Source organism: Zea mays, chromosome 5 (genome assembly GCF_902167145.1).
Source record: "Zea mays cultivar B73 chromosome 5, Zm-B73-REFERENCE-NAM-5.0, whole genome shotgun sequence".
In the NCBI taxonomy this organism is placed as follows: Eukaryota; Viridiplantae; Streptophyta; class Magnoliopsida; order Poales; family Poaceae; genus Zea; species Zea mays.
The window spans coordinates 113,490,036-113,509,287 of NC_050100.1; positions in this window are offsets into that span (position 1 = coordinate 113,490,036).

Consider the following 19,252-nt stretch of genomic DNA (forward strand, 5'->3'; position numbering starts at 1 on the left):
TCCAACCAATCTAGAAGCAAAACAACAAGACAGACTCTGCTTAAACTTATTTAACTCATAACCACCTATTAACCTATTTTGTTTACCTAAGAATCTACCTTCACTACATGTCCCAAATTCAAATAACAACTTCAAGAACGAAGATTGAAGATGATCGACCTCATCAAATCAAGGAAGGATAAGATTCAAGCCAGATCTTCAAAGGAATCCAGATCCACAATCTTGGATGGAGTGTTCCCTTACGCTATCCTTTCTTGCCCAAACCTATCTATGCTTTAAAGGAATCTTTTATCCTACATAATAAAGTGGACATACTCATGCTTTCCTAACCACCAGCTCCACCAAGCTACATAAATATATATATTATTACTATTTGTAAGACCTAAATGTTACTAGTTGGTATGATACTATTTTTGGCGGAATAATAAGGTTTAATTGACCACATGTGTTGCTAATAAATAATGCATCATGCTGAGATTTTTGTTTGTGCATATGTGTTGAGACAATATGAGCATACACTCTTTCCCTACAAATCTCGAGGACGAGATTTCTGTTAAGGGGGTAGAATTTGTAACGTCCAAAATACTATTTTGGGGATTAGAAAAACTCTCCATAAAAGATTTTAAATTAAAATGTTTTGTAATAAAGATTTTCCTTTAATTAAGTAGATCGATTATTACATAAGACTATTCCTATTGGTTTACATATATAAATAGAAGCATATATATACATGGATAAAATGATAAATAATATAACTAAACCTTTCATATCATTCTAGGGTTTTTGTTTGTGCATTTGGATTGAAGTTAAAACTCCAACTTAGATTAAAAGGGATTTAACTTTTGAGTTCAAATATGAAAATAGAATTAGCAAATAGAATAGAAATGAGAAAAAGAAAAAAAAATCTCCATCCGTTGGGCCATCTCCTTGGCTCAAACCAGCCCACACGTCCTTGCCATACATGATTTTCCCCTTTCTTTATTCCCTTGCCAAAAATGACATCACCATATCATCATGGGTGACATAAGCAAGCTAATTCCTATCAGCACCTGCGTAACAAACCGAGTCGGAGTTGAGGTTGAATCGCTCGTAACTGCCACACGAGACCCACGTTCCAGCCGTATCTCCTTCGTCGAACCGGTTGCTAAATAACACTGGCACCGAAACAAACTGCAGACCGAGTCTACCGCTGAGATTACCTCCTAGTGGTTGTAACAGATTCTGTTGGAGCTCTCGGCGTTGAGCATATATACGAGCCCCTGAGCCTCCCCCCTCATCTGCCCGTCTTGGCGAGTCCTGCCGCTTGTTCTGAAGACACCTTGTGGCGGAACTGCCCGAATTATTTCAACTTAAGTGCCTAAGTCCCGCCTTAGAGGCTAGACCACACTTAAATGGGAATAACCCGTCAGTCCCTCGGATCTAGTCCGACAAGGCCCCTGACAGGATCAAGTACCACAATCTCACTCGATGGTGAGTCACAGAGCAAATACAATAAAGCATAAAACCATGCATTAAAGAGTATTAAATTATTACATCATCATCGGAGTTTTGCAAAAGTAGTCATCATTGTTCGGAGTGCAGCGGAGTAAAACTAACGGTAAATAAACAGGGAGATGGGGAAGCCTGTCCCATCACTCCTCATGCTCCTCCTCAGCCGAGGTAGGGTCCCACTCGACAGTCCAACCCGGTGGCAAGATGGACGGCCAAGTCACTCCAGCAACCATGTCCTCTAGAGAACCTGTAAAAATTATGCCACAAGCAAGGCTGAGTATACTAATACTCAGCTAGACTTAGCCGGTGTGAGGAGTCTACTCCTCTACCTCTAGACATGCATATGTTTGGCTGTGGGGTTTGGTTGCCAAAAGCACTAGCTGAGTTTCTAAGTCAAGTTTTAACTTTGTCAATTTAAGTGTGACTCTCTTAAGGCTAAATGTGTACTATCTACTCATACAAAGTAGCAAACATTATTAGCAATCAACATCTTATATCAACTCATCATATTTCCACTTGTTACTCAATGCAGCAGCATGGATCAAACAGTCTCATTAGCTGCGAGAAGCAGACGATTCGAATCGAGTTTTTAAACCTTGCAAGGTAAAACTAAACACACGATGTGCGAGGCACTCCGTCCCCACACACATCAACCGTCCCCGTCGATTCCCTAGCAACAGATCAGGGCTCACCGCCTTGGCGTACAATGCCTCACTGACCCCGACTGCCGTCGTGCAGTGACCGCACTTGTACCCACCATAACCGGAATGGGAGACCACGTCTCAGGTCGTGTGAGGGGATATGTCTGCGGGCAGGTTCACTCGGGTACTAGGCTTACCGATTTACCATATTTCTCGGTATGTGTTTAGTACGTTCAAACGCTTGACACACGGTACCACACCTTAATTCTTATTCCAAGTTTTATCCCGTAGACAACCAATCCCCATGGATGGTTGCCCACAAACCATCACCAATATGATAAGAAAGTGGATACAGCCAATTCCTGACCTCGCGCGAGTGCTAGAAAAATCACTCGACTTCTACCGAGATCCTAATTAATAAAGCAGCTACTCGACTTAGCATGCTAGTATTCATCTCAATAGGGTTCCTGAGATCATGCAACTAGGGTTTCAAACAACTCCTACACTTAAGTGCAAAATCAATCCTACAATCATTAAGTATAGTAAAATAGCATAAATAACAGGTTATGCATAAAACCGGGGCTTGCCTTCCAAAGCAGTGGCAGGCAGGTCCTCTGGTGCAGGCTCTGGTGCTGGATCTGGGGCTACCTTCTGAGCAGCGCCTTGCTCCGGCACGAGGACGTACTCTCCGTCAGCAAGGTTACAGTCTATCGAAATGCAATGAACATGTATGTCATGATTATGCAGGATTCAATAACATTATGCTAAGAGAAGAAAAACTAAGTTAAAGAGTAACTTAGGGTTTTTGGGTCATACGTGGCTTTTAATGGTTTGTGCTTATCACTTCTAAGTTTAGGTTTTGCTAGGGATAGGCCTAGGGAATTTGTATTGCCTCTATATATTTCAGTGGACAAGTTAATGAGGGTTTTAGGATGACACTAGTTCCTCTTATTCATTTTTTCCTTTCTTTATTTCCTATTTAGGGTTTCTAGTGTAGGTTTGAACTACAACAGTGGTCTAATATTTTCCAAAAATTCTGTAAAAATTACAATGGGTTGCCAAGGGTCATTCTAGCCTATTCTAGGAATTTGAGGTTTAAAATACAAAGGCTATGCTTTAGACAAAATAACAAGAGTTGTGTAAAATGGGCCACTTTGCACTACATCTCTTAATTAGGGGTGAGTTCTGCCCTAAGGGTTATTTTTGTTGGCATCTAACAGTGATAATAGGCTTCTGTGCCTAAAATCACAGAAAGCTAAGGGATGGTTAATTAGTTATGATTTTCTAAAGTTTAATGCCAAAAAGGCACTTTCTACTACATTGTTATTTGAAAAATGTCAAACAGCAAATTGCATATTTTTCCTAAGTTCTTAATAACAAAACATTAATTATCCCAAGGGTTGGGGTGTTTTCACCTTGGGGTTATTTTTGTAGGGTTTTTCTAAGTTTTCCTTGTTTTATTAAAATAAAAGGTATTCTACTCATTTTATACTAAACCAGGGCATAATAGATTTTTCTAGTAAACTATATTGAATAAGTATTCTAACAAAAATAAGGGTGCCCTCTGGTTCATTATTTAAATCACCTTTTCTACTTTTCCTAACCTCAAGCATTTTGTAAATTAAATGGCAAAAACTAGCTTAGTGGGTGGGACAGAGAGGTTTAACATTTTTAAACAGATCAGTAGGTGGATATAAACTTCTCCAAATTTTTCTAACTCTAGTCAAATAGTACAACTATTTTTATCCCTACTATTTAGCTTTTGGTCAAAACAACAATTAAATCAGAACCCTAAAGTTTTCTGTAGTACATAGGGGTTTTATATTTTTCCTAAGAAGTTTACATTATTTAAAGTCTGACAAAATTGGTTTGACCAAATTTGGATGAACTAAACCAAAGTTATGAATTATTAAAGTTTCTGTTCAAATTTAAAAACAGATTTAATAAAGGTTTTCTAGAAAAGCAGTTTACACCGAGGACCCTGGGGTATTTCCAAACTAACTCTCTCAGTTATACCCCCGCGCTACTATTCATTTGAGTCACTGACATCTCACAAAACCCCCCAGACTTCTTTTCTTCTCCCCCGCGGTCCTTCCCTAGGTTTAAACAGTACCCGCAAGAAAGAAAAGGGTGGCGTGGCTTACCGGCGGCGAGATAGGTCCGGCGAGGGGCGGGGTTGGCTCGGGGAGGCTCTGGCGGTCACAGCGATGTACGGCTCGACGGCGGGGATGGCCGGAATCGCTCGGTCCACGTGCGCAGGCGGGTGTCTTCGTCGGTGGCGGGTGTGCCGGCCAAATCACGGCGATCTAGTTCAATCCAAGGGCACGGTGAGCTTCACGGGGTGACATAGAGACCGTGTGCACAAGGAATCGGAAAATGGTTCAGTGGATTACCCGGTCCACGCACTCCGGCGGGGTTGTGAACTCCAGCGACCGTGGACTGGCCTCTCCGGCGAAGCAGGCTTCGATTCCTCGCTCGGGGAGCTTCACTAAGGTGTGCTCACTCGTCTCCGAGGGTCGGACGGGGTTGGGAAAGGCTGGGCTGGCCGATCTACGACAGCAGGGGCTCGGGTGGCTGCGGACACGCCGCGTACGGGCAAACGGCGGTGAGTTGAGCTCCGGTGAGGTTTGAGTGCGCGCGGAAGAGTGTGGTCGACGCCCGAGCGGGCTTTATAGGCGCGGGCGTGGGCCATGGCGTCGGCTGGCCGTTGGCGCGACGCGGGGCGCACGTAGGCGTGCTCTGGCGTGTACAGAGCGCGTCGAACACGTGGAGCTTTTCTTCTGCCCGTGTTCCACAGCTCACCCAAGTCGCAAACTTGCGAATCTTGGCAAAAATCCGGCGCGAGTCTTTTCCTGGCACCTAGGGCTGTCTCTCATCCGTGAGTTGCCATGGCAGATATGGCCAAGGTAGGGAGATCTTCGGTCGCCAAATCAGGTATGTCACTCTGCCCACCTCACGACAAAAACCATGCCAAGGCATGTCAAACGTCAAGATCTCGGGCTCAGCTTTTTCCAGTGGGTGCCCTAGGTGGTATGCCACATTTTTGATATAGAACTTAGGTTGTTTTGGTGCCAGCTTCGAGGTGAACACAGTTGATCTTTATTGTAGGTGCAGTTTTTAACTTAGAGAGAATTAGAGAGCTCAAGCTCTCTCTCTACTTAGGGAATGGATTTGGGGTTTCCCTAGGGGTCTTTTTGCAATATTTCCTTCCCGCAATTGCTGGTTATAAGGTTACTTAAAGTTTGGTTAAAGATTACTCATGGTTTGCACATTTGCTCACTCTCTTCCCCCCTTTAACCATGGCTCTGGAAGATAGGGTTCAAGAGAGGTCTAGGGTTTTCCCTCCTCTTGCCCAAGGTAGTAAATGCACAATGGTTTGAGTAATACTTCTTAGGTCATTAGAAATCTTGGTTAACACATGGTCTCCAAGGTTCTTATGTTCTCCTTAAGTTATTACCACATGTGATCATAGTCCTTAGTACCAAGGTGTGTTCTAGCCATGGTAACACCTGAGGTGTTACAGCCCTCCCCCCTTAAAGGAATCTCGTCCCGAGATTTTAGGCAGAGTCCTCTAGAGGAGTGCTACTAAGGCACGAGGGTGTGCTACTCTTTCTCATACTCAAGTTTCTCTTGTTAACTGCTCTTCGAATGTCATTCTCTTTGCAACTTCAGAAGGAAGCCCTTTTTAAGTTAAATCCACAACTTAGACTATCCTGGGTATCTAAGTTTTTCTTATAATTGTATTCAAAGGGCAGGTGGGGGTGGGATTTTGGGGTTACGTACCGACTCCTTTGGGCAGAAGGTCAGGGAAGCGGGAGCGTAGAAAATCCTCAGTCTCCCATGTAGCTTCTTCTGCGGAATGGTGACTCCACTGAACTTTATACATTCTAATTGACCTTGCCCGTGTTGATCTCTCCTTCTGATCCAATATCTTGACTGGGTACTCTTGATAAGATAAGTCTGGTTCTATCTCAAGATCTGGTTCAGGTAGCACTTCAGTGGGTAGGCGGACACATCTTCGCAGCTGAGATACGTGAAATACATTGTGAACTGCTGACATGTGAGGTGGCAATTCCAATTGGTAGGCTACGGGTCCACAAGCTTCCTTGATCTCGTAGGGTCCAATGTAGCGAGGAGCTAACTTGCCCTTAATTCCGAATCTCTGGACACCCTTGGTGGGTGATACCTTAAGATAAACATGATCTCCCACTTCAAACTGTAGAGGCTTCCGCCTCTTGTCATGATAGCTCTTTTGTCTGGCCTGAGCAGCTTCTAAGTTCTTCTTGATGATTTTGACCTTTGCCTCTGCTTCAAGTACCAAATCTGGCCCAAATATTTCCCTTTCTCCTGCTTGAGACCAATTTAGCGGGGTTCTGCATCTTCTCCCATATAAAGCTTCAAAAGGTGCCATCTTTAGACTGGACTAATAGTTGTTATTATAGGAAAACTCAGCCAAGGAAAGACACTTGTCCCAATCTTTTCTGTAGCGCAGTACACATGCCCTTAGCATATCTTCCAAAATCTGGTTTACCCTTTCTATCTGACCATCGGTTTGGGGATAGTATGCTGAGCTTCGTATGACATGGGTCCCAAGTGATTCCTGCAATTGTTCCCAAAATCGTGCCACAAATGGTGCTCCTTTGTCTGAGACTATAGTCTTTGGTATTCCATGCAGACGAATATCTAGTCAATGTAGATCTCTGCATACTTCTCTGTCGTGTGGGTGGTGTGCACTGGCAAGAAGTGAGCGGTCTTGGTCAATCTGTCCACAATAACCCAAATGGAATCATGGTGCCTGGAGGTATTGGGCAATCCTACGATAAAGTCCATGCAAATGTCCTCCCATTTCCATGATGGTATGGGAAGGGGTTGCAAGGGGCCTGCTGCCTTCAAATGACTGGCTTTGATTCTCTGGCAAGTGTCACACTCGGATATGTACTTTGCAATTTCCCTCTTCATTTTGGTCCACCAGTATAAGGATCTGAGATCATGGTACATTTTGTTGCTACCAGGGTGCATGGAGAATTTGGAAAGGTGAGCTTCATCCAATATCTTCTTTCTGAGCTCAGGGTCCTTGGGAACAACCAATCGACCTCCAAACCATAAAATTCCCTTGCTGTCCTGACGGAAGCACTTGTATTTTTCTGCTTTTTGCTTGGTCATTTCCTTGATCACCTGAACACCCTTATCTTCAATCTGTGCCCTGACTATTTGCTCTTGCAACATGGGTTCTACCGAGATATAACTTAAGGCACCTGAAGGAACAACTTCCAGATTCAACTTGCACAACTCATCACACATGGTGGTAACTCTTGCATCCATGTTCATACAATTGCACTGGGCCTTTCTGCTCAAGGCATCTGCTACAACATTGGCTTTGCCAGGATGGTAATGCACTTCCAAATCATAGTCTTTGATTAACTCCAACCATCTCCTCTGCCTCATGTTCAGATCTGCCTGAGTGAAGATGTATTTGAGACTCTTGTGATCAGTGTAGATGTTACAGTGAGCTCCCATCAAGTAGTGTCTCCATATCTTAAGAGCATGAACCACAGCTGCCAATTCCAGATCATGTGTAGGGTAGTTCTGCTCATGGGGTCTGAGTGCTCGGGAAGCATAAGCAATGACTCTGTTATCTTGCATTAAGACACATCCCAATCCCGTACCAGAAGCATCACAATAAACTTCAAATGGCTTGGTGTTGTCAGGTTGAGCCAGCACTGGGGCTGTTGTCAAATGCTGCCTCAAAGCACGGAAGGCATCTTCGCACTTTTGGCTCCAATCATACTTGACTCCCTTCTTTAACAGTTCAGTCATTGGTTTGGCAATTCTGGAGAAATCCAGAATAAATCGTCGATAATACCCTGCCAATCCCAGAAAACTCCGAATTTGCCTCACTGTAGTCGGGGGTTTCCAATCCATTACCTCTTGCACCTTCTCAGGATCAACTGATATCCCATCCTGAGAAATTGTGTGACCCAAGAATTTAATCTCCTTCGGCCAGAATTCACATTTAGACAACTTGGCATACAACTGATGGTCACGCAGTCTCTGAAGTACAGTATGCAAATGTTTGGTGTGCTCGGCTTCATTCTTGGAATAAACCAGAATATCATCAATGAAACCGACCACGAATTTGTCCAGCTCTGGCATGAATACTGAGTTCATCAAGTACATGAAATAAGCCGGGGCATTTGTCAACCCAAAAGACATCACCAAAACTCATAAAGCCCATATCTGGTTGAGAAGGCCGTCTTGGGAATATCGCTGGCACGGATCTTGATCTGATGGTAACCGGAGCGAAGATCTATCTTAGAGAATACCTTGGCTCCTACCAACTGATCGAACAGAACATCAATGCGGGGCAGTGGGTATTTGTTCTTGATAGTCACCGCATTGAGAGGGCGGTAGTCAACACACATTCTCAAACTCTCATCCTTTTTCTTCACGAATAAGGCGGGACATCCCCATGGTGAAGTACTTGGGCGAATAAACCCCTTGTCCAACAATTCTTGCAATTGCTTTTTCAATTCTACCAATTCTGCGGGAGGCATCCTATAGGGTCTCTTGGAGATATGAGCAGTCCCGGGTTGCAATTCGATTGCGAACTCGATGTCTCGGTCAGGTGGCATCCCTGGCAATTCATCCAGAAAAACATCCGGGTAGTCACAGACCACTGGGATCTTTTCCACTAGGGATTCTATCATAACGAAGGCACAAGAACGGGTGCATCCCTGATCAGGCAAATATAGTGTGATTTCACCATAAGTCGGTGAGTGCACCTCAATGGCCCTAGCTGCAATATCAATCACAGCCTGATGTTTGGTCAACCAGTCAGTTCCCAATATGATATCCACACTATCCAATCCCAAAATGAGGAGGTTGGTTTTAATTATCAGACTACCAAACTTTATAGGCACATTCTTGTTAATTTGGTAAGTGGCAACCCTGCCTCCTGGCGTTGAAATTGTAATGCCCCCATTGGTGTGGTGAAAGGGGAGCTAGCACTTGGCACTAAATTTGGCACTGATAAAACTATGTGATGCACCAGAATCGAAAAGAATAATAGCAGGATAATTCAAAACTGTAAAGATACCAGTCATGACGGGTGCTCCCTCTGGAATATCAGCCATGGTGGTGAAGTTCAGCCTGCCCTGCCTCACTTGCACCTTCTGCCTCTTGCCTTGGTTCTGATTAGCATTCTGCCCCTGCCTCTGCTGGTTCCTGGGGCAATTCTTGGCATAGTGTCCGGTGTTGCCGCATGTGAAACACCTGTTGTCATTTGCCTGGCAATACTGCTGCTGCTGCTGATTGTTCCTTTGAGCTGGAAACTGGGTGCGGTTGGGTGCCTGCTGCTGCTGCTGCTGCTGTGGTCGGATCACCCATCGCCCTTGCTGCTGCTGAGGTCCCCTGTTCTAAGTATCGGACACAATCCTGAAGCGCTGTGGCTGAGCTGAGGGTCCTGCCACAGGGGTCTTCCTCTTCTTTTCCGCCTGTCGGGCTGTGATGCAATCCTCCTGGGAGATAGCCATGTTGACCAACTCATTGTAACTGTTGGCCCTGACGGTGTTGAGACGGTCACGGAGCTTAGTGTTGAGCCCCCTCCTGAACCTGTCTCTCTTCTTCTCATCCGTATCTGCATGATATCTAGCATACTGGCACAAGTCATTAAAAGCCTGAGCATACTGCAACACTGTCATGTTGCCCTAAGTGAGTGCCAGAAACTCGTTGAGCTTTCGGTCCGTAATCCCGGCTGGTATGTGGTGTCCCCGGAAAGCTGCCTTGAACTCTCTCCATTCCACCTCTCGATCCTCTGGCTGCATGGCAAGAAAATGGTCCCACCAAGTCCTTGCGGGTCCGCGAAGCTGCTGGGTGGCAAACTTGACTTTAGTGACCTCTGAACAAGCCCCATGGAGTAGTGGGAATTTGGATTCCACCACTCTCAACCACACATCTGCATCAAGTGGGTCCTCTGCCCTTGTGAACAATGGAGGCTGGGTACTGAGGAACTCCTGGTAGGTAGCTGCCGCTGGGCGACGCTGATGGTCTCCACCACCATAATGCTGAGGTGGTGGCTGACGCTGAGCTAGCTGCCTCAAGATCTCCTTCTTCTGAGCCATCAGCTCCTGCAGAGTGGGAGGCGGTGGCGGCGGTGGAGGAACGCGCTCATTTTGGCCACGACGCTGCCTCCCGGCCATCCGAAAAACCACATATATACTTAACACCATATTTCCAAGTTCAAGGTTTAATCGCGGCAAAAGAGTCAAAAGCAAATTGATAGATTCCAACTTAAACAAAAAGGATTTCAAAAGGCATAAATTTTCCTTCCAAATTTAAAACTGATAGCCTCCATCAGCCATGCTTCCAAAAGAGTTTAACACGATTACATCAAGGGTCCCAAAAAGACTCAACTCTATCTAGCCTAGTACCCCAAGGGTGCAAAAGCTAAGCTAGCTGCGAGGAGTCCTACCATCACCGACGTCTAACTCTATCCCGGACACCTAGTGAGCGAACGAGGCAGCACTCGACTCGGGGGAAGGTGGTCTCCCTGAGCCAGCAGTGTCCACACTAGAGGCATGCTCCTCTCCTCCCTCGATGTCGACGTCCTCGTTGGCCTCCATATCCTGGATCTCCTGGTGATGCATATCCAAGTGCTCATTAGCCTCAGCAAGCTGCTACTGAGTGTTAATGAGCTGATCCTCGAGAACCTCGATAGTGTTTTCCCTGGTACCCACTAATTCCTCCAGCTCTTGGATCTCATTGGATAGCTGCTCCACCTGCAAGTCCTTTTCCACCATCTCAGTGGACAAATCGACCACGAGCTCCTCTCTGTTGTCCAAAGTGATCTTGGTTGCCTCCAATAGTGCCATCAGATGGGACATCGCCTCACCGCGCATCACTTGCAGACGGTACAGAGCATTCATGCACCGTACGGTCAAGTGCGCAGTCTGTCCTGGGTAGATGGCCCAGATATCCTTGGCATGCTCCACCCGATCCTTCCACATTGGGTCGTCCTCCCTTTTGGCGGGGAACAAGCCAATGGGGTGGGTAGCCAGCTCCAAGGGATGGAATCCGCAGAAAGTGGTTAATCCGTGCAGAGCAATCGCCTCTATCGTGTCCTCAGCCCGGTATCCAAAGGACTCAGAGTCCAACGAACGCCAGCCTGGCTGTAGGGGATGAGGCTCCAAGGTCATCCTCACCCTACAGCGGGGCACTCGGTGCTTCTCGAACTGCTGCACCGCGTACTGAGGAGGCGTCGCGTATCCGGCCCCCTGAAGTACCTCCCACAAAATGCGGGGAAAGCCCTCTCGTGCAAGCCCGTCAGTGTGGGACAGTGCATTCCCATCGTCCGAGGATCCGTGGGAAGCCATCTGTGTACAGTTAAGCGTAAGTAAAAGAAAAGAATTATAAAAAGAACAAGAAAAATAAGACTCAGCTTTTCTCTAATTAAATAAAATGGTGCTGGGGAACTTAGTTGGTCATAATTTAAGTCCTTACTAAATTTTCCATTTGTTTAATTAAAAATGCATGCATGCTCGTCTTGAACGACCTCACCAATGTAAAGGGAATAGGGAAGAACTCCCATCCTTTAAGGTGGCCTGTAGGGCCTAATCACTTAGCCACCTAGCTACCCTTCTATAATCCTAAGGCTTCACGTCCTACGTCTATCCTGCTCGTCCTACTGTCTATCCAACATTGTTTCTATCAAGTTTTACTTTGAAAATGGATGGTATTTATATTTTATTGATTCCTCTTTGGTGGTACAAGCTCCGATACCAGCTGTGGTGGAACTGCTCGAATTATTTCAACTTAAGTGCCTAAGTCCCGCCTTAGAGGATAGACCACACTTAAATGGGAATAACCCGTCAGTCCCTCGGATCTAGTCCGACAAGGCCACTGACAGGATCAAGTACCACAATCTCACTCGATGGTGAGTCACAGAGCAAATACAATAAAGCATAAAACCATGCATTAAAGAGTATTAAATTATTACATCATCATCGGAGTTTTGCAAAAGTAGTCATCATTGTTCGGAGTGCAGCGGAGTAAAACTAACAGTATATAAATAGAGAGATGGGGAAGCCTATCCCATCACTCATCATGCTCCTCCTCAGCCGAGGTAGGGTCCCACTCGACAGTCCAACCCGGTGGCAAGATGGACGGCCAAGTCACTCCAGCAACCATGTCCTCTAGAGAACCTGTAAAAAATTATGCCACAAGCAAGGCTGAGTATACTAATACTCAGCTAGACTTACCCGGTGTGAGGAGTCTACTCCTCTACATCTAGACATGCAGCTGTTTGGCTGTGGGGTTTGGTTGCCAAAAGCACTAGCTGAGTTTCTAAGTCAAGTTTTAACTTTGTCAATTTAAGTGTGACTCTCTTAAGGCTAAATGTGTACTATCTACTCATACATAGTAGCAAACATTATTAGCAATCAACATCTTATATCAACTCATCATATTTCCACTTGTTACTCAATGTAGCAGCATGGATCAAGCAGTCTCATTAGCTGCGAGAAGCAGACGATTCGAATCGAGTTTTTAAACCTTGCAAGGTAAACCTAAACACACGATGTGGCGAGGCACTCCATCCCCACACACATCAACCGTCCCCGTCGATTCCCTGGCAACAGATCAGGGCTCACCGCCTTGGCGTACAATGCCTCACTGACCCCGACTGCCGTCGTGCAGTGACCGTACTTGTACCCACCATAACCGGAATGGGAGACCACGTCTCAGGTCGCATGAGGGGATATGTCTGCGGGCAGGTTCACTCAGGTACTAGGCTTACCGATTTACCATATTTCTCGGTATGTGTTTAGTACGTTCAAACGCTTGACACACGGTACCACACCTTAATCCTTATTCCAAGTTTTATCCCGTGGACAACCAATCCCCATGGATGGTTGCCCACAAACCATCACCAATATGATAAGAAAGTGGATACAGCCAATTCCTGACCTCGCGCGAGTGCTAGAAAAATCACTCGACTTCTACCGAGATCCTAATTAATAAAGCAGCTACTCGACTTAGCATGCTAGTATTCATCTCAATAGGGTTCCTGAGATCATGCAACTAGGGTTTCAAACAACTCCTACACTTAAGTGCAAAATCAATCCTACAATCATTAAGTATAGTAAAATAGCATAAATAACAGGTTATGCATAAAACCAGGGCTTGCCTTCCAAAGCAGTGGCAGGCAGGTCCTCTGGTGCAGGCTCTGGTGCTGGATCTGGGGCTACCTCCTGAGCAGCTCCTTGCTCCGGCACGAGGACGTACTCTCCGTCAGCAAGGTTACAGTCTATCGAAATGCAATGAACATGTATGTCATGATTATGCAGGATTCAATAACATTATGCTAAGAGAAGAAAAACTAAGTTAAAGAGTAACTTAGGGTTTTTGGGTCATACGTGGCTTTTAATGGTTTGTGCTTATCACTTCTAAGTTTAGGTTTTGCTAGGGATAAGCCTAGAGAATTTGTATTGCCTCTATATATTTCAGTGGACAAGTTAATGAGGGTTTTAGGATGACACTAGTTCCTCTTATTCATTTTTCCCTTTCTTTATTTCCTATTTAGGGTTTCTAGTGTAGGTTTGAACTACAACAGTGGTCTAATATTTTCCACAAATTCTGTATAAATTACAGTGGGTTGCCAAGGGTCATTCTAGCCTATTCTAGGAATTTGAGGTTTAAAATACAAAGGCTATGCTTTAGACAAAATAACAAGAGTTGTGTAAAATGGGCCACTTTGCACTACATCTCTTAATTAGGGGCGAGTTCTGCCCTAAGGGTTATTTTTGTTGGCATCTAACAGTGATAATAGGCTTCTATGCCAAAAATCACAGAAAGCTAAGGGATGGTTAATTAGTTATGATTTTCTAAAGTTTAATGCCAAAAAGGCACTTTCTACTACATTGTTATTTGAAAAATGTCAAACAGCAAATTGCATATTTTTCCTAAGTTCTTAATAACAAAACATTAATTATCCCAAGGGTTGGGGTGTTTTCACCTTGGGGTTATTTTTGTAGGTTTTTTCTAAGTTTTCCTTGTTTTATTAAAATAAAAGGTATTCTACTCATTTTATACTAAACCAGGGCATAATAGATTTTTCTAGTAAACTATATTGAATAAGTATTCTAACAAAAATAGGGGTGCCCTCTGGTTCATTATTTAAATCACCTTTTCTACTTTTCCTAACCTCAAGCATTTTGTAAATTAAATGGCAAAAACTAGCTTAGTGGGTGGGACAGAGAGGTTTAACATTTTTAAATAGATGAGTAGGTGGATATAAACTTTTCCAAATTTTTCTAACCCTAGTCAAATAGTACAACTATTTTTATCCCTATTATTTAGCTTTTGGTCAAAACAACAATTAAATCAGAACCCTAAAGTTTTCTGTAGTACATAGGGGTTTTATATTTTTCCTAAGGAGTTTACATTATTTAAAGTCTGACAAAATTGGTTTGACCAAATTTGGATGAACTAAACCGAAGTTATGAATTATTAAAGTTTCTGTTCAAATTTAAAAACAGATTTAATAAAGGTTTTCTGGAAAAGCAGTTTACACCGAGGACCCTGAGGTATTTCCAAACTAACTCTCTCAGTTATACCCCCGCGCTACTATTCATTTGAGTCACTGACATCTCACAAAACCCCCCAGACTTCTTTTCTTCTCCCCCGCGGTCCTTCCCTAGGTTTAAACAGTACCCGCAAGAAAGAAAAGGGTGGCGCGGCTTACCGGCGGCGAGATAGGTCCGGCGAGGGGCGGGGTTGGCTCGGGGAGGCTCTGGCGGTCACAGCGATGTACGGCTCGATGGTGGGGATGGACGGAATCGCTCAGTCCACGTGCGCAGGCGGGTGTCTTCGTCGGTGGCGGGTGTGCTGGCCAAATCACGGCGATCTGGTTCAATCCAAGGGCACGGTGAGCTTCACGGGGTGACGTAGAGACCGTGTGCACAAGGAATCGGAAAATGGTTTAGTGGATTACCCGGTCCACGCACTCCGGCGGGCTTGTGAACTCCGGCGACCGTGGACTGGCCTCTCCGGCGAAGCAGGCTTCGATTCCTCGCTCGGGGAGCTTCACTAAGGTGTGCTCACTCGTCTCCGAGGGTCGGACGGGGTTGGGAAAGGCTGGGCTGGCCGGTCTACGGCGGCAGGGGCTCGGGTGGCCGCGGACACGCCGCGTACGGGCAAACGGCGGTGAGTTGAGCTCCGGTGAGGTTTGAGTGCGCGTGGAAGAGTGTGGTCGACGCCCGAGCGGGCTTTATAGGCGCGGGCGCGGGCCATGGCGTCGGCTGGCCGTTGGCGTGATGCGGGGCGTGCGCGAGCGTGCTCTGGCGTGCAAAGAGCGCGTCGAACACGTGGAGCTTTTCTTCTGCCCGTGTTCCACAACTCACCCAAGTCGCAAACGTGCGAATCTTGGCAAAAATCCGGCGCGAGTCTTTTCCTGGCACCTAGGGCTGTCTCTCATTCGTGAGTTGCCATGGCAGATATGGCCTAGGTAGGGAGATCTTCGGTCGCCAAATCAGGTATGTCACTCTGCCCACCTCGCGACAAAAACCATGCCAAGGCATGTCAAACGTCAAGATCTCGGGCTCAGCTTTTTCCAGTGGGTGCCCTAGGTGGTATGCCACATTTTTGGTATAGAACTTAGGTGGTTTTGGTGCCAGCTTCGAGGTGAACACGGTTGATCATTAGTGTAGGTCTAGTTTTTAACTTAGAGAGAATTAGAGAGCTCTAGCTCTCTCTCTACTTAGGGAATGGATTTGGGGTTTCTCCAGGGGTCTTTTTGCAATATTTCCTTCCCACAATTGCTGGTTATAAGGTTACTTAAAGTTTGGTTAAAGATTACTCATGGTTTGCACATTTGCTCACTCTCTTCCCCCTTTAACCATGGCTCTGGAAGATAGGGTTCAAGAGAGGTCTAGGGTTTTCCCTCCTCTTGCCCAAGGTAGTAAATGCACAAAGGTTTGAGTAATACTTCTTAGGTCATTAGAAATCTTGGTTAACACATGGTCTCCAAGGTTCTTATGTTCTCCTTAAGTTATTACCACATGTGATCACAGTCCTTAGTACCAAGGTGTGTTCTAGCCATGGTAACACCTGAGGTGTTACACACCTTATCCGAGCAAGCACCACACCGTAGAGAGAGCTCCATGTCGTCGCCTAGCATTCCACGCCCGCATGTCATTCGGAGATTGTGATGCGGTAGGAAAAAAAAGGGCGGAAAGCGCCAGCAAGCAGAACGGCGGAAGTCATGGCGAGGTGCCTGCACCGTCCCGTGGTGGGCCTCCGCACCACAGTCCGCATTCCATCGCGACCAGGGAGCTCTTGCTACGAATTCTGGTAAGTCGCTACCCTATATGGTTAGCCTCGTTGTCCTCATCGTGTAGCACCATTTTATGTGGGGTTTTGGCCTTTGGTATGGTTGGAGGGGGGGCCTCGTCGGTGATGCCCCGTCGGGCAGGGCGATGCGGCGTCAGCCGTGGAGTCTGGGGAAGAAGATACACCCCCCCACCGTTGATCTCTCTGCGAATGACTAGGATTAGATCTAGGTGTGGGTGTGCTGCCACCGTGGATTTGGTAGCGAACGGGCAAGATCATGCCATCGGATACCTCTTCGGTATATTAAATCAGGATCCTTGATCCATCATTGGACGATCGTGATCGACTCGGGGTTGCTTTAGATCTAGGCCGTAGGTTTGTGATTGGGCAGTCTTGCGCTGTCCACGGATTCATAATGCACTAGATCTAATCTGAACCATCGGGCGCCGATCCAACGGCTCCGATCCTAGCGTACCCCTTCGGCCTGGCTATTTTGCAAAAGAACCCTTATTGTTTACAGAAAATAACCTGCCGTCCGCGTTGGCTGTGTTCTGAGTCTTGGTGTCTTTTGCGCAGAACCCCCTGGGTTTCTGATAAATAGTGGCCGCAGTCCAAGTAACTCAGAAATCTACTAAATTAAATACAGAAATTCTTTTTAATACAAAATAATGTCCCAAACTTAGGAAATTCATAACTTGATGAATTTAGCTCCAAATTGATTCATTCTAGTGGCAATAATTTTGTATTAATATTTTCTATCAACCAATAACACTGTTTACCAATGAAACTTGAATTAAAATTGTTCATTTGGATTAATCTATTCTAAGCACTAAATAATTTCAGAAATTCATAACTTAATAACCGTAGCTCCGAATTTAGTGGTTCTTGTTTCTACGATCTCGTTGCGCAGCGTAGAATATTATTATGCAATTTGATCTTATGTTTGGTGTGATGTTAATTTTGCCTATACCATGTTTGTCTGTATTGCTACGTTTAGCAGTGAGGACACATGTCACCTGCAAGTTGGTACCTGGAATCTCAAGTGCCAAGCAAGTTGTGCCTTTGATCACTTCTTTTTACCCACTCATGTTCTGATTAGTCATAATGATCTGCATAGGTTAATTTTGATGGGACCCAATAGGTTACCCCAGTTTGACTATCTTTATACCTTGTTCACCACTGAATCTTTGGGTAGTACCTGCTATTGCTTTATGTGGTTTTGGGTATAGAGATACATTTTATTCATGATTATACTTTGTTATCAGTTTGTTAATTATTGTTCATGATAAGATCATTATGTTAATTGGAACATGGAGAACCACCCGGGAAAACAGTGCTACCACAAGGGTTTATGGACGCCCTTGGCTGATTAATTAGGAAAGCTAGTGGATGACTACCTTACCCGAAAGGGGCAAGGGCAGTAGGGGAGTGGTCAGTGTAGGGAGGCCCTTGGGATGATTTTGCTGTGATGGCGATCATGCGAGGGATTCCTGCATTGGAGCTTCCTATAAACTGTAGTGGGTTTTCTGAACCTAGTGGAACTTTGTAAAGGCCTCGTAGTGTTACCCTGCCTCGCCTCCTCGGTAGAGGTATATGGGATTGGCCGTCTCTTGGTAGATGGGTAACATGACTTGTGGGTAAAGATGCACAAGCTCTGCAGAGTGTAAAACTGGTATACTAGCCGTGCTCACGGTCATGAGCAGCTCGGACCCTCACATGATTAAATTATGGAACTTAAACTCAATTTGTCATATGCATTGCATCACAGGTGAGGTTGTTACTTTTGTTCTACTACTTAATTGGGCTGGTATTTACTTATACTTAGTAATTGCTAATAAAATTTTGACCAATTTTAAAAGCAATGCTCAGCTCTAACCATCCTCTTTGGTAAGCCTTACACTTCACGTGAGCTCACACCTTTGGCGAGTTCATGCACATTATTCCCCACAACTTGTTGAGCGATGAACGTATGTGAGCTCACTCTTGTTGTCTCACACCCCCCCCCACAGGTCAAGAACAGGTACCATAGGATGAGGCGCATGGAGGATGCTGTGACGAGTTCGTGAGAGGTCTAGGTCGTCGTCTCCTAGTCAAATTTGGGTTGCTGGACCGTTGTCTCCTTATAATGTAATTATTTATTTTGTATAGAACTCCTGTTATGTAGTAAAGATGTGACATTTGATCCTGTGCCATGATTCATCATATGTGTGAGACTTGGTCCCAGCACACCTGGTGATTATGTTCGCGCCCGGGTCATGGTGCCCCGAAATCCGGGTGTGACACACGGCAGCCGATGTATTGTCCAAGCTAGGATCCAGTCGAACTCAGGTCCCGCCTAGAGTTTTTGTTCAAGAAATATTACACCCAAGCATTTCACTGGATCGGGCAGAGGAATGTAATACTCTGAGCCAACCAGAGTCAGATTCTGATGACTGGAGGGGGCCGATCATCAAATATATAAAGAATGAGGAGGAACCAGATGACAAGAATGCAGCCGAGCGCATCGCAAGACAGTCAGCTCACTATACACTCATTGGGGAAACACTATACAGAAGGGGCGCATCAGGAGTCCTCATGAAATGCATTCTCTCAGCTACTGGAAAGCAACTTCTGGATGAGGTCCATGCTGGGCAATGTGGAGTACACGCAGCATCCAGAACTCTGGTTGGGAAGGTCTTTAGGTCGGGTTTCTACTGGCCAACAGCAAAGAGTGATGCAGCTGAGTTAGTCCAGAGGTGCGTAGCCTGCCAGTACTTATCAAAACAGCAGCATCTACCAGCACAGCAGCTACAGAC